This window comes from Salvelinus sp. IW2-2015, linkage group LG6.1 (genome assembly GCF_002910315.2).
Source record: "Salvelinus sp. IW2-2015 linkage group LG6.1, ASM291031v2, whole genome shotgun sequence".
Classification (NCBI taxonomy): domain Eukaryota; kingdom Metazoa; phylum Chordata; class Actinopteri; order Salmoniformes; family Salmonidae; genus Salvelinus; species Salvelinus sp. IW2-2015.
In genome coordinates, this window is record NC_036845.1 from 27,774,235 (window position 1) to 27,788,088 (window position 13,854).

The 13,854-nt window shown below is 41.4% G+C and overlaps 1 protein-coding gene across 1 annotated transcript in view; it reads right to left on the minus strand.

Annotated features, from left to right (window-relative positions):
- LOC111965384 (ras-GEF domain-containing family member 1C) overlaps positions 1-7,649 on the minus strand; it is a 54,072-nt gene extending 46,423 nt beyond the window's left edge. Inside the window, exon 1 of the mRNA XM_023989555.2 lies at positions 7,007-7,649. The gene's annotated coding sequence lies outside the window, so the exon portion shown is untranslated. The remainder of the gene's footprint in view (positions 1-7,006) is intronic.
- Between the last annotated feature and the right edge of the window lie 6,205 nt (positions 7,650-13,854).

Genomic DNA, 13,854 nt, shown 5'->3' on the forward strand with positions numbered 1-13,854 from the left:
TGTTTCTCTCTCTAGGCTGGGCTGGATTGGGGCACATGTGCAGGAGTCCACCTGGGAGAGGTTTGAATGACTGCCCCTTGCGTTGGTGACTCACAGCAACTCTTATTTAGAGGAACTTGAGCCCTCAGAGGCCTTACCACACTACAAGCTCTCAGTCTTACTGGAGAATTAGACGTTTCTCCGCGTTTCTCTAAACATCACATTTCGGAAGTTATTCCAAACGTCAAAGTGTTTTGACACCCTGGATTGACTCCTCCTGCTCAGTATGGTTCTTGTTCTTCACAACATAAAATGTAGAAGTCCTCCAACCGTCAAATTTAGAAGGTTAAGGGTTAAGGTTTGGGAAAGGTTAAAACGATAATTTTTTAAAAACTAGTGTCCACACAATGCCATCCACAATGCCTAGCGAAACCAAGCCTACTTGATTGGTAATAACCCTCATTGTTGCTCCTAGTGGTCGGTAGGAAGGCATCTCCCGATGTCCTCAGGACATTTTTATTTAACTAGGCAAGTCAGTTAAGAACAAATTCTTATTTTTCAATTACGGCCTGGAACAGTGGGTTAACTGCCTTGTTCACGGGCAGAACGACAGATTTTTACCTTGTCAGCTCGGTGATCCGATCTTGCAACCTTTTGGTTACTAGTCAACGCTCTAACCACTAGGCTAACCTTGCCGCCCCAAAATGGATAGATGTCCAATTTCGAAGTCATTCTTGAGCGATCTTCCTGATCCACAAAGCTCCTCAGAGTAGGAGGGCAGATCTAGAATCTGTCCATATAATCTTATTCATTATTTCTTACTCTCAGACGCTTTGTGGATATGGCCCAGTTTTCACTTGACAACTGTATACCAGTGTGCCATGGGAACTAGGCTAGTTGCACCAGTAGATCTGCAGAGAGTGCATTCCCACTGGGCCCACACTGTTTGAATCAATGTTGTTTTCCACGTCATTTCCATGAAATTAAGCTCAAGTTCTAGGGAATGAAAGGAGACGAGCCTCAGAAGAGATACAGTATTTTCCCATTCCCCGTGATGTCACCTTAACTGTGGAGTGGAAGAAAGTTTGTTTTTTACTCCCTCTAGGTACACAGCTGCACTTTCTTGCAGTAAACGTGAACCAGTGTGAAAGAGGCCACAGATGCTGGGCTTCAGTCCTTTCCCAAGGTGTCATTAGAGAGAGAAAGAGAGAGATTGAGAGAGCGAGCACAGCTGCTAAGCAGGGTGTCTGGTGGTTTAGTGAGGGCTGCATCTCTGTGAAGGAGCAGCTAGGATTAGGCCCACTGGAAGGAATCCTCTGAGGCTGGAGCAGTGGGTAGGTGGGGTGGAAATCTGAGCCCTCCTCAGATCATGGGGAGTTCGAAGGATCAGTGAGTAGGAGGGGTGAGGGGGGACTGGAGCTGAGGGGAAAGTGGGAAAGTTGCAGCAGCCACAATGTCTTGAGTGTCTCTCTTGCCCACCTAAGAGGTTTCCCAAGAGGCCTACTATCATCAAACTACCTCATGGAACCATCATGCACTGCAAACTCTTGAACAAGGAATCCATCATTTATAGATTTGTGACAAATGATTGCTGGGATACTGTTTGTTTACAGAAGTCAAAGGTTGGAGACTGTTTGCATTCACACTGAAATCAAATTGTTAAGGAACACATTCTCTGCAAATGGTGCACACCACCTCCATTAGTTTCTCGCTTTTACGACTCATTTTTTTGTGTGAATATTAAATAAAGTTGATTTATGACCATCAAGATAATGAATATGAGAATAGAATAGACTAGCTGGGATACACACGTCCTAGAAGCTCACTACGAAAATCTTCAGTCAGGTTATGATGATCACAGACTACTGATGCGCGGGTCAGCTGTTTGTTCACCCGCTTGCTAATAACCCATCTGCACCGTCCGACTATATGTGATAAAGTGAAAATCTGAGACCGGACCTGATCCTAATCCGCAAATATAGAAAATGTGCTGTAACGGTTAAAAAATGTATTGAACAATTATGTTTTTCGTCAACATTTATTCATTAAATATTTAAGCCAATTGAATAGTAGCCTAATGTTTTGCTTAAACAAAATTGTAAAACAACAGCCTAAATTGACACATGCGCATGCTTTTGTGAAATTGCACTCTACAATTAGGCTACTTTGCCTTGAACAATTTGTTGAACAACTATGTTTATTTAGCATTTAGGCCTATTCATTTGAAAAGGCTTATTGAACAGTAGCCTATTACTTTGCTGAAATGAAACAAAATGTCAAACAATAAATGGACATATTGTAGGACGACGGCCTGTGTGGGCTAATAGCTATAACTTTCAGATTAATAACATAAAAAATCTAATGAAATAAAAAGAGGCATAGAAACAATAAATAATAATAATAAATAGGCTATAAGACAACAACATTGGAAATAAAAGTACCCACTGTCCAGTTATGAAGCTATAATTGCCTACTTTGTCTTCCTTTCTTTTGCAGCACTTGTGTTAAGAAACAGAATAGCATCTGCTGTGCCAGGTTTCAGTCAGCGTGTGCAGGGCGTAGGATAATGCAGGGATTACAGGGGCTGAAGCCACTGCGCCAGGCCCTGGGGGGTCCAAGAGGCAGCAAAATATATATATATTAAAAATTATAATAATTACAAACAATATGAAGGAAATAACTGTAACTGTTTACAGTGCATTCGGAAAGTATTCAGACCCCTTGAATTTTCCAAATTTTGTTACATTACAGCCTTATTCTAAAATTGATTCAATTGTTTTTTTTCTTCATCAATCTACACGCAATGCCCATAATGACAAAGCAAAAACAAGTGTTTAGAAATTTACTCAGTATTTGTTGAAGCACATTTGGCAGCGATTACAGCCTCAAGTCTTCTTGGGTAAGATGCTACAAGCTTGCACAACTGTATTTGGGAAGTTTCTCCTATTCTTTTCTGCAGATCCTCTGTCAGGTTGGATGCGGAGCGTCTCTGCACAGCTATTTCAGGTCTCTCCCAGAGACGTTAGATTGGGTTCAGTCTGGGCTCTGGCTCGCAAGGACATTCAGAGACTTTTCCCGAATCCTACGGTCGTAGGTTTGCTTATTGCGGATTTTCAAAATACAATTGCAGGAAAAACATACAGTTTGGAAAGCAAATGCCAACTACTGAAAAGAGAAGAGTAATCGGTCTGTAGAACCAATACAATTTTTTTTATACAACAACTCCCAATTTGTAGCTAACAGCATCACTGTTTTTTCTAAGTAGCTCATCTTGATATAGATTGCCACGACGAGTGCAACGGCCATCACCGTGAGTAAAAAAAATACTTAATCGGCCCTGGGCGCATGTACAGTAAGGCCCTAAAGTTTAGGCTTATGCACAAATGACAGATAAAAACAAGGCAACAGTAAACATGTCGTCCCGCACAAATTATGCAGCCAAATTATGGGGGATATCAAGTCTAAAGAAACATGATATGAAGAAAATGTCATTTTTTTCAAGAGAACAGAATAGCATACTCTTGAGTTGTCCTTATGTTAAGACTGATCTGGCTAGCCATATGGCTGTGGGCTGCACTAGTTCATTTAGCAGAAAAGATTTGCTTGGAATTACATGGCATTATTTTATAATATGAAGAATACAATTGAACATAGTGAATAAAATAGAAATATATCTTCTCCAAACGATTTGAGGGAGTGCGCCAGGGCATTGTTGAGCGGTTACAAGAAATGATAAACTGGTCTGTATCTTCTGTGTGCACTTGAGCGGTTCTTAATGACAAAGAAAGCTAGCTATACTCCTATATGCTTAATTTAGAGTTATTTATGTAACTTTTAGTTGTGATACAAATGTTAGGCTCTATGTTTTCGGTTTGTAATACATTCTAAGATTACATGATATGACTCTAATGATGATTGAAAAAAGTTGCTGAAAGCATAAACTCTGCGTGTTTTTTTGCGCATGCTGTACACACTTCATCAGTCTCTCTCTGTGTGCGGTAATGCCCCTAAAAAATCCAGGACTTTTGTGGCCATTGTGCCTTGGACTGAATATAATAATTAGAATTCCTTCTCCTCTGCCCTCGTCTGTCTGTCTTTTCTCACAGACTACAAGTGAAGACCGATACATCGGGGACACAACTGCACGAGTCTTTATCAATTCAAGGCGCATATGGAAGATATTGAAAGAACTGTCCACATTTACATTTATTTGCCAACAAGATGAGTAGACCTAAAGAACAGCAAAGCACTAGCCTATGTAACTCTACTATCCCCATAGTATAGATACCAAACATATTCTGAGACAGATGTGGGATACGATAGATCCAAAATTAATATAACCACTAGCACCAAAACCTGTTAAAGCAATGAGCCTGACCCAACAGATGAGAACGTTTAGCTAAAAATGTTGATAAAAACTATTAGGCTATTTCTTCACATTATAAGCACAAGCAATGTGCACAAGGCAGTAGGCTATAAGCACGTATGTTCCATGAGCAGGAAAACACCATTCCCAAACAAAAGGGACACAAATGTGATTATGCATGTAATGTTTTTATTATAAAGGTGCATTTCTATGGTGAAATTATTTTCCCAAACTTGAAACTCCCGCGCTGCGTATGTACTGTATACCAGTTAGGCTCTACACCCGTTGTAAAGAGGATTAATGTGCTTCATTTTAAGAAGTTATTTGTCCACTTTAGTTGTGATACAAAAACTTATCAAAACATGTAGACCATGGGCTAGGCTACATGAGGTGTGTAAAAAAAGCATGCGCTGTTTGATATATGATAGGCTAATACTATCACACTATTCTTAATTTAATCTTGTCTTTACATATACTAAATAATATATGTGTGAAATTTGTTTTGACTTAGAATGGACCTGTTTCGAAACAGGGGCAGCGGAAAAAAATACATGTCATCTTTGCACTTAAATAGCGAATGGAGGACGCTTTTCCGTGGTTCATTTTCATGGCAACCAGGTAGGCTATACTCCTGAATTTAAAGAGAAGCAATGTGCTTAATATTAGGAAAGTTGAGAAATAAATATAGTAGGCCTAGCCTATAGAAAGCTGATGGGATCCTCCTCTTTTTAATAGAAGCCATCACTCTGTTTTCTCACGCAATTGCATTGCCTATAGAAATGTTGCGCAACATCAGCTCATCGGCTCTCATTAAGTGTTTGATTAGATTTTCGATTATGTTTGCATTGATGTCAGTTTGATTAGAGGGACAATATAGGGTGAGGTACCAGGCAGTTAGCAAGTTTGATAGTCTACTGATGACCATGAGCGGCCTCAGAGCTTAGYTACCGTGACTAAATGGTCACGTGGAATTTGACTGCCGTCATGACTCGTGACCACCGGTGTGGCAGTAATACAGTCACCATAACAGCTCTAGGTGGGACCAGTCTAGCCAATGAGGGCAGATACGCATGTGAACAACAGGCCCAACTCCGATATACATTTTTTGTTTTGTTTTGTTGCCGGGATGTCATGTGTCCTACATATCAGTACACTTGTAACAACCTAAGTATTACAAAACTTCTATTCAAACAAATAAGCCACATGTAGAAAATAAGCCATAAAAAAWTTTTGTTAACCAAATTCGACATTCTCATTGACAAACAAATGTTTGTTAATTACTCAAGCTCCTGCCTTAGGCCAATCAGTGTAATTTTGTAAATGCCGGATCTCTACGGCAAGGCGCATCATTCACCCAAATKTCCTCAAAATCGGCCAGTGCTTTCTGAGATATCACATGTGACTGTGTGAACTAATGGACGGATGAAGAGACGGATGGAATCCGATCCACAGTCCCCCCCCCCCCATTTTCATTGTGAGGGCCAATAATGAAAGAAAAACTTAAATGTAGCCTATAGATATGAATTGCACAAAAATTATACATTTATAGATTTTTTTAATGCATTGTTTTCTTTTTATTCAACCCGCCATATCTTCCACACAATATTTCATGACTCTCAACCCGCACATCACTAGAACAGACCTCAAACCCATTGCACTACACTGAAAGACTATAATTCTAACTAAATAATCATGTCAGTCCAGGAACTGGCACTTAGCCTACTACTAGTTCATATCTAGGCTGTGAAACAGGAGAGAGAAAAACAGCAACACCCTGTTTGGGGAAGTAGTTCTGTTCTGAGTTTACGTTCCCCATGTAGGTTAATGATTACACAAAGGCTAGATAAGAAAGTTATATTTAGCCTACAAGCCATGTAATTTAAATGTAATTAATTTAAATTATTTAGGATAGCTGTGTATTCCTGACTGCGACACAGAATCTTGGTTGTTTTCATGCCTGTGTCACCTGCCTAACTCCCTCTCTCTCTCTGAATTAGTATGGTGCGCACGTTGGCGTTGGGTTAGATTAGCATATGATAGCTGACTAAATTCGGTGCGCAATAAATCCCCTAAAATCCCCCTAGTAGGCTGGTTTTGTAAGCATATAAACCTGTACCAAGGTTTTTCCTGTGTTCTGGCTTTATAGGCCGACTGGTTCTGGCTAAAACACACCGCTGACTCATGCTGTCAGGGGTTTTTGAAGCCCATATCGTAGTAGAGGCAACATGACCAGTGTCGCCTACCTCCAATGGGATGCTGTTTAGAATGATATCCCCTTTTGTAAACTTTTTACAGCACTCTACAGAAAATATAGTTCTGTAGGTTATAGAATAACTACTTTACATAATACTACAAATACAATTATATGACCATAGGTCTGTGTGTAGAGATGAACAATATAGATTAGCCTACAACCAACAATGAAAAGTGGATTTAAGCTTCAGTCAATAAAATAAAAAAATCGGACAGCATGTTGACGATTTTATGCTCATTCGATGATTGGATAAACATAAAGATTGAAATATGTCAAAAGCTATTTTTACGCAGGTGAAGTCATTATCAAACACACGCACGCGCGCAATGGGGAACAGACGCACGTGGGCGTGAGTGAAATTTCAATCGATTATTCTGCTTATGGTGTAGTAACCTCGTTTCACTTACCGATACTAGACACTCTTCCCCATATTTCTTCTTGGTATTACGTGTATTAGCCTATATCAATTCAACAGTTCTGCTAATCCCAAAGATCCGTGGGAAAAAAAAATATATTATCCCACAATCCACTCACAAAAGTAAGGTCCAAGAAAGCCACAATCGAATGATGTTAGGGTCTACTCTGGGCTATGACTTGGTTTACAGTAGCACTGATATTGGTATAGCCATTCACTTGTCTTGATCTTCTAAAACACACTTATTCTGGAGGAACATGCCGAACCTAAAAATACGAACAAAAATACTCGTAAAAAACAGTCCCAACTGAACCATTCAGGAATTATTCGGTTCGCGGGTAGTCCCTTCACTATTCAGATAGTGGCTTCAACGCACAATAAAGGTGTGGTAATGTACCGGCCCCGTTTCGAACAGATCACGGCTGTCCAGTCGGTGTCCACGGCCAGACAAAACGAGAGTGAGAGGCTACAACGGCGATTGACAGCACATCAGACGTCCTCTGAGAGCTGGAAGAGAGGAGAAAGAACTAACGACGATGAATAGAGAAATCCAATATCCTCAGCAAACAAGTCGCCTGCAAGTCTCTCTCTCTCGCTCTGTCTTTCTCTTTCAATACACACACCCACATGCTCCAGTCCTCATCCCCGCCTCTCTTTACAGTAGCCTATGCAGCCTAAAGCAATGTCTTCCATCCTCTTGATGTTGTGCAATGCTATTGAATAGGTCAAATTCAATATATGTTTTTATTAAAATGTATCATAACACATTCATAAAAAAGCATTCACTTTAATATTAGTTTGCCATTGTATTTGTGAACAATCATTTAAATAAATCAATGACAATTCATTTTCACGTTAATTATTTACTGATTCGACAATTATTCACCGTTGTCAAATTGAGTTCATGAGTGTGTTGATATTGCCACTGAGTCAGTAGAAAAAAAACACTCAGTAATAAAGAGGAAAAGATTCAATAGAGGGCATTGTTTCTCTCCAATAAGTCACGTAAAATAAGCCTCCACATCTAGCCTATTGAAGAGAGAGAGCAAGTGCGAGAAAAGCAATACTATTTCARTATCTTCTGTTTCAGGCTTATCTTTGAGTTCAGACTACAAGTCAACAAGGTTATCCCAGACTAATGTTCGAATATATAATAAAATGGCCTCTCCTAATCATCATCGACTCCCATGTGAATGGCAGAGCAGAGCAGGGCTCAGTGCAATTAATTAATACATAGCTCTCTACCCATGACCCCTAAGAGAAGCCCACTATGCTAGCGCCTTAATATGTTAATATGCCTTTGACATTTAAAGATGCTGCTGAGAAAGAAAAAGGAAAAGTTAATTAATAACATTAACCCAATTATGGATGACAACGGTATGATGGTTAAAACCCCTCTCTTGTGCCAGGGCTTGGGGTTGGTTGTAATGGTATTGTTTGATGTTGTCATAGGGAGCAATAGTAATGGTGTCTTTTTGTAGGCACTACAATGCCATCAAAAAGTGTTCAGACCCCTTGAATTATTCTACATGTTATGTTACAGCCTTATTCTAAAATTGATTTAAAAAATAATAATCCCCCCTCATCAATCTACACTCAATACCCCATAATGACAAAGCAAAAACAGGTTTTCTAAATTTTGCGCAAAATTATTCAGATAAAAACATAAATATCACATTTACATAAGTATTCAGACTGTTTACTCAGTACTTCGTTGAAGCACCTTTGGCAGCGGTTACAGCATTGAGTCTGCTCGGCACACCTGTCACGCCCTGACCATAGTTTGCGTTGTAGGTTTCTATGTTTTGTTTGGTCAGGGTGTGATATGAGTGGGCATTCTATGTTGTATGTCTAGTTTGTCTGTTTCTATGTGTTTGGCCTGATATGGTTCTCAATCAGAGGCAGGTGTTAGTCCTGCCTCATGATTTGACTCACCATGCTGCATCTTGGTCCTCCTCTCTTTCGCCCGACGAAGAACGTTACAACACCTATATTGGCACACCTGTATTTGGGGAGTTTTTCCCATTCTACTCTGCAGATTCTCTCAAGCTCTGTCAGGTTGGATKGGAAGCGTTGCTGCACAGCTACAGTTGAAGTCGGAAGTTTACATACACTTAGTTGGAGAAATTAAAACTTGTTTTTCAACCACTCCACAAACTTCTTCTTAACAAACTATAGTTTTGACAAGTCGGTTAGGACATCTACTTTGTGCCTGGCGCAAGTAATTTTCCCCMAAATTGTTTGCAGACAGATTATTTCAGTTATAATTCACTGTATCACAATTCCAGTGGGTCAGAAGTTTACATACACTAAGTTGACTGTGCCCTTAAACAGCTTGGAAAATTCCCGAAAATGATGTCATGGCTTTAGAAGCTTCTGATAGGCTAATTGACATCATTTGAGTCAATTGGAGGTGTACCTGTGGATGTATTTCAAGGCCTACCTTCAAACTCCGTGCCTCTGCTTGACATCATGGGAAAATCAAAAGAAATCCGCCAAGACCTCAGAAAAAAGATTGTAGACCTCCACAAGTCTGGTTCATCCTTGGGAGCAATTTCCAAATGCCTGAAGGTCCCACGTTCATCTGTACAAACAATAATACGCAAGTATAAACACCATGGGACTACGCAGCCGTCATACCACTCAGGAAGGAGACGCGTTCTATCTCCTAGAAATGAACGTACTTTGGTGCGAAAAGTGCAAATCAATCCCAGAACAACAGCAAAGGACCTTGTGAAGATGCTGGAGGAAACAGGTACGAAAGTGTCTATATCCACAGTAAAACTAGTCCTTTATCGACATAACCTGAAAGGACGCTCAGCAAGGTAGTTGCCACTGCTCCAAAACCGTCATAAAAAAGCCAGACTACGGTTTGCAACTGCGCATGAGGACAATTATCATACTTTTTGGAGAAATGTCCTCTGGTCTGATGAAACAAAAATAGAACTGTTTGGCCATAATGACCATTGTTATGGTTGGAGGAAAAAGTTGAGGCTTGCAAGCCGAAGAACACCATCCCAACCGTGAAGTAAGGGGGTGGCAGCATCATGTTGTGGGGGTGCTTTGCTGCAGGAGGGACTGATGCACTTCACAAAATAGATGGCATCATGAGGCAGGAAAATTATGTGGATGTATTGAAGCAACATCTCAAGACATCAGTCAGGAAGTTAAAGCTTGGTCACAAATGGGTCTTCCAAATGGACAATGACCCCAAGCATACTTCCAAAGTCGTGGCAAAATGGCTTAAGGACAACAAAGTCAAGGTTATTGGAGTGGTCATCACAAAGCCCTGACCTCAATCCTATAGAAATTTGTGGGCAGAACTGAAAAAGCGTGTGCGAGCAAAGGGGCCTACACACCAGACTCAGTTACACCAGCCCTGTCAGGAGGAATGGTCCAAAATTCACCCAACTTATTGTGGGAAGCGTGTGGAGGGCTACCCGAAACGTTTGACCCAAGTTAAAAAATTTATTGGCAATGCTACCAAATACTAAATGAGTGTATGTAAACTTCTGACCCACTGGGAATGTGATGAAAGAAATAAAAGCTGAAATAATTTATTCTCTCTACTATTATTCTGACATTTCACATTCTTAAAATAAAGTGGTGATCCTAACTGACCTAAGACAGAGAATGTTTACGAGGATTAAATGTCAGGAATTGTGAAAAACTGAGTTTAAATGTATTTGTCTAAGGTGTATGTAAACTTCCGACTTCAACTGTATTTTCATGTCTCTCCAGGGATGTTAGATCAGGTTCTTGGTCACCTCCCTGACCAAGGCCCTTCTCCCCCATTTGGCCAGGCGGTTTGGTGGTTCCAAACTTCTTTCATTGAAGAATGATGAGGGATTCTGTGTTCTTGGAGACCTTCAGTGCTGCAGACATTTTGTTGGTACCGTTCTCCAGATCTGTGCCTCGACACAATCCTGTCTCGGAGCTCTACGCACAATTTCTTCAACATTATGTCTTGGTTTTTGCTCTGACCTGCACTGTCAACTGTGGGACCTTATATAGACAGGTGTGTACCTTTCCAAATCATGTCCAATCAATTGTATTTACCACAGGTGGACTCCAATCAAGTTGTAGAAACATCTCAAGGATGAGAAATGGAAACAGGATGCACCTGAGCTCAAGTCTCGTAGCAAAGGGTCTGAATACTTATGTAAATAAGGTATTTCTGTTTTCGCTTTGTCATTATGGGGCATTGTGAGTAGATTGATGTGGAAAACATTGAATTGAATCCATTTTAGAACAAGTTGGAAACATAAAATAATTAGAAAAAGGTGAAGAGGTCTGAATACTTTTCGAATGCACTGTAACAGATCAAAACCAAGATGGCGTAGCCGTCAGACGTCTTTCTTCTTCATCTGGTATATATCTTGTTATATATTTTTTCTTTGCATATCTTTTATATTTTTCTAAACCTCAACTTCAAAATACTCTCCTGCAACCCGCCTCATCCAATGTAGTGTGGATCTGTCTCTTCTAAAGTATTCTTATCCACCTCCGAACCGGTATTCCCCAACAGAAGCTAGCCAGCTAACTAGCTACTAGCTAATTAGTCAGCTAACCACTGCTMGCGGTCATCAGCTAACCTTTAGCTCGGAAAGCTCTCGCCAGTTTGTACAACGCGATTCAAAACAGAGCATACCGGACCTATCTTCTCTCCATATCCCCGGATTCCTACCGCAAGCTCTGAAGCTTTTCACCTGGATCACCACAGCTAGCTAGCTGCAACTCGAGTGACTATTCCTGGTTTAACGTCACGTCCCTGTCCCGAAGCTAGCATCAAKTAGCCTGGAGCTAGGCCCATAACCCGGCTAGCAGAAGAAGCCCAACACTATATGTGAACTGATTGCCCCTCATCTATCTTCAGAGCTCGTGCTGCTAGGTGACCTAAACTGGGACATGCTTAACACCATCCTACAATCTAAGCTTGATGCCCTCAATCTCACACAAATTATCAATGAACCTACCAGGTACAACCCCAAATCTATTAACACGGGCACCCTCATATATATCATCCTAACCAACTTACCCTCCAAATACACCTCTGCTGTTTTCAACCAAGATCTCAGCGATCACTGCCTCATTGCCTGCATCCACCCATCATCACTGTCAAACGCTCCCTAAAACACTTCTGCGAGCAGGCCTTTCTAATCGACCTGGCCCGGGTATCCTGGAAGGATATTGACCTCATCCCGTCAGTAGAGGATGCCTGGTCATTCTTTAAAAGTGCCTKCCTCACCATCTTAWATAAGCATGCCCCATTCAAAAAATGTAGAACCAGGAATAGATATAGCCCTTGGTTCTCTCCAGACCTGACTGCCCTTGACCAGCACAAAAACATCCTGTGGCGTTCTGCATTAGCATCGAATAGCCCCCGTGATATGCAACTTTTCAGGGAAGTTAGGAACCAATATACACAGGCAGTTAGGAAAGCTAAGGCTAGCTTTTTCAAKCAGAAATTTGCATCCTGTAGCACAAACTCCAAAAAGTTCTGGGACACTGTAAAGTCCATGGAGAATAAGAGCACCTCCTCCCAGCTTCCCACTGTACTGAGGCTAGGAAACACTGTCACCACCGATAAATCCACTCTAATTGAGAATTTCAATAAGCATTTTTCTACGGCTGGCCATGCTTTCCACCTGGCTACCCCTACCCTGGCCAACAGCCCTGCACTCCCCACAGCAACTCGCCCAAGCCTCCCCGATTTCTCCTTCACCCAAATCCAGATATGTTCTGAAAGAGCTGCAAAATCTGGACCCTTACAAATCAGCCGGGCTAGACAATCTGGACCCTCTCTTTCTAAAATGATCTGCCGAAATTGTTGCAACCCCTATCACTAGCCTGTTCAACCTCTGTTTCATATCGTCTGAGATTACCAAAGATTGGGAAGCTGCCGCGGTCATCCCCCTCTTCAAAGGGGGAGACACTCTAGACCCAAACTGCTACAGACCTATATCTATCCTACCCTGCCTTTCTAAGGTCTTCGAAAGCCAAGTTAACAAACAGATTACCGACCATTTCAAATCCCACCGTACCTTCTCCGCTATGCAATCTGGTATCAGAGCTGGTCATGGGTGCACCTCAGCCACACTCAAGGTCCTAAATCATAACCGCCATCGATAAGAGACATTACTGTGCAGCCGTATTCATCGACCTGGCCTAGGCTTTCGACTCTGTCAATCACCACATTCTTATTGGCAGACTCAACAACCTTGGTTTCTCAATGATTGCCTCACCTGGTTTACCAACTATTCTCTGATAGAGTTCAGTGTGTCAAATCGGAGGGCCTGTTGTCCGGACCTCTGGCAGTCTCTATGGGGGTGCCAAAGGGTTAAATCTTGGGCTGACTCTCTTCTCTGTATACATCAATGATGTCGCTCTTGCTGCTGGTGATTCTCTGATCCAACCTACTCAGACGACACCATTCTGTATACTTCTTCGTTGGACACTGTGTTAACTAACCTCCAGACGAGCTTCAATGCCATACAACTCTCCTTCCTGGCCTCCAACTGCTCTTAAATGCAAGTAAAACTAATTGCATGCTCTTCAACCATCACTGCCCGCACTTGCCCGCGCTCCTGCATCACTACTCTGGACGGCTCTGACTTAGAATATGTGGATAACTACAAATACCTAAGGTGTCTGGTTAGACTGTAAACTCTCCTTCCAGACTCACATTAAGCATCCTCAATCCAAATTAAATCTAGAGTCGGCTTCCCTATTTCGCAACAAAGCATCCTTCACTCATGCTGCCAAACATACCCTCGTAAAACTGACCATCCTACCGATCCTCGACTTCAGCGATGTCATTTACAAAATAGCCTCCAACAC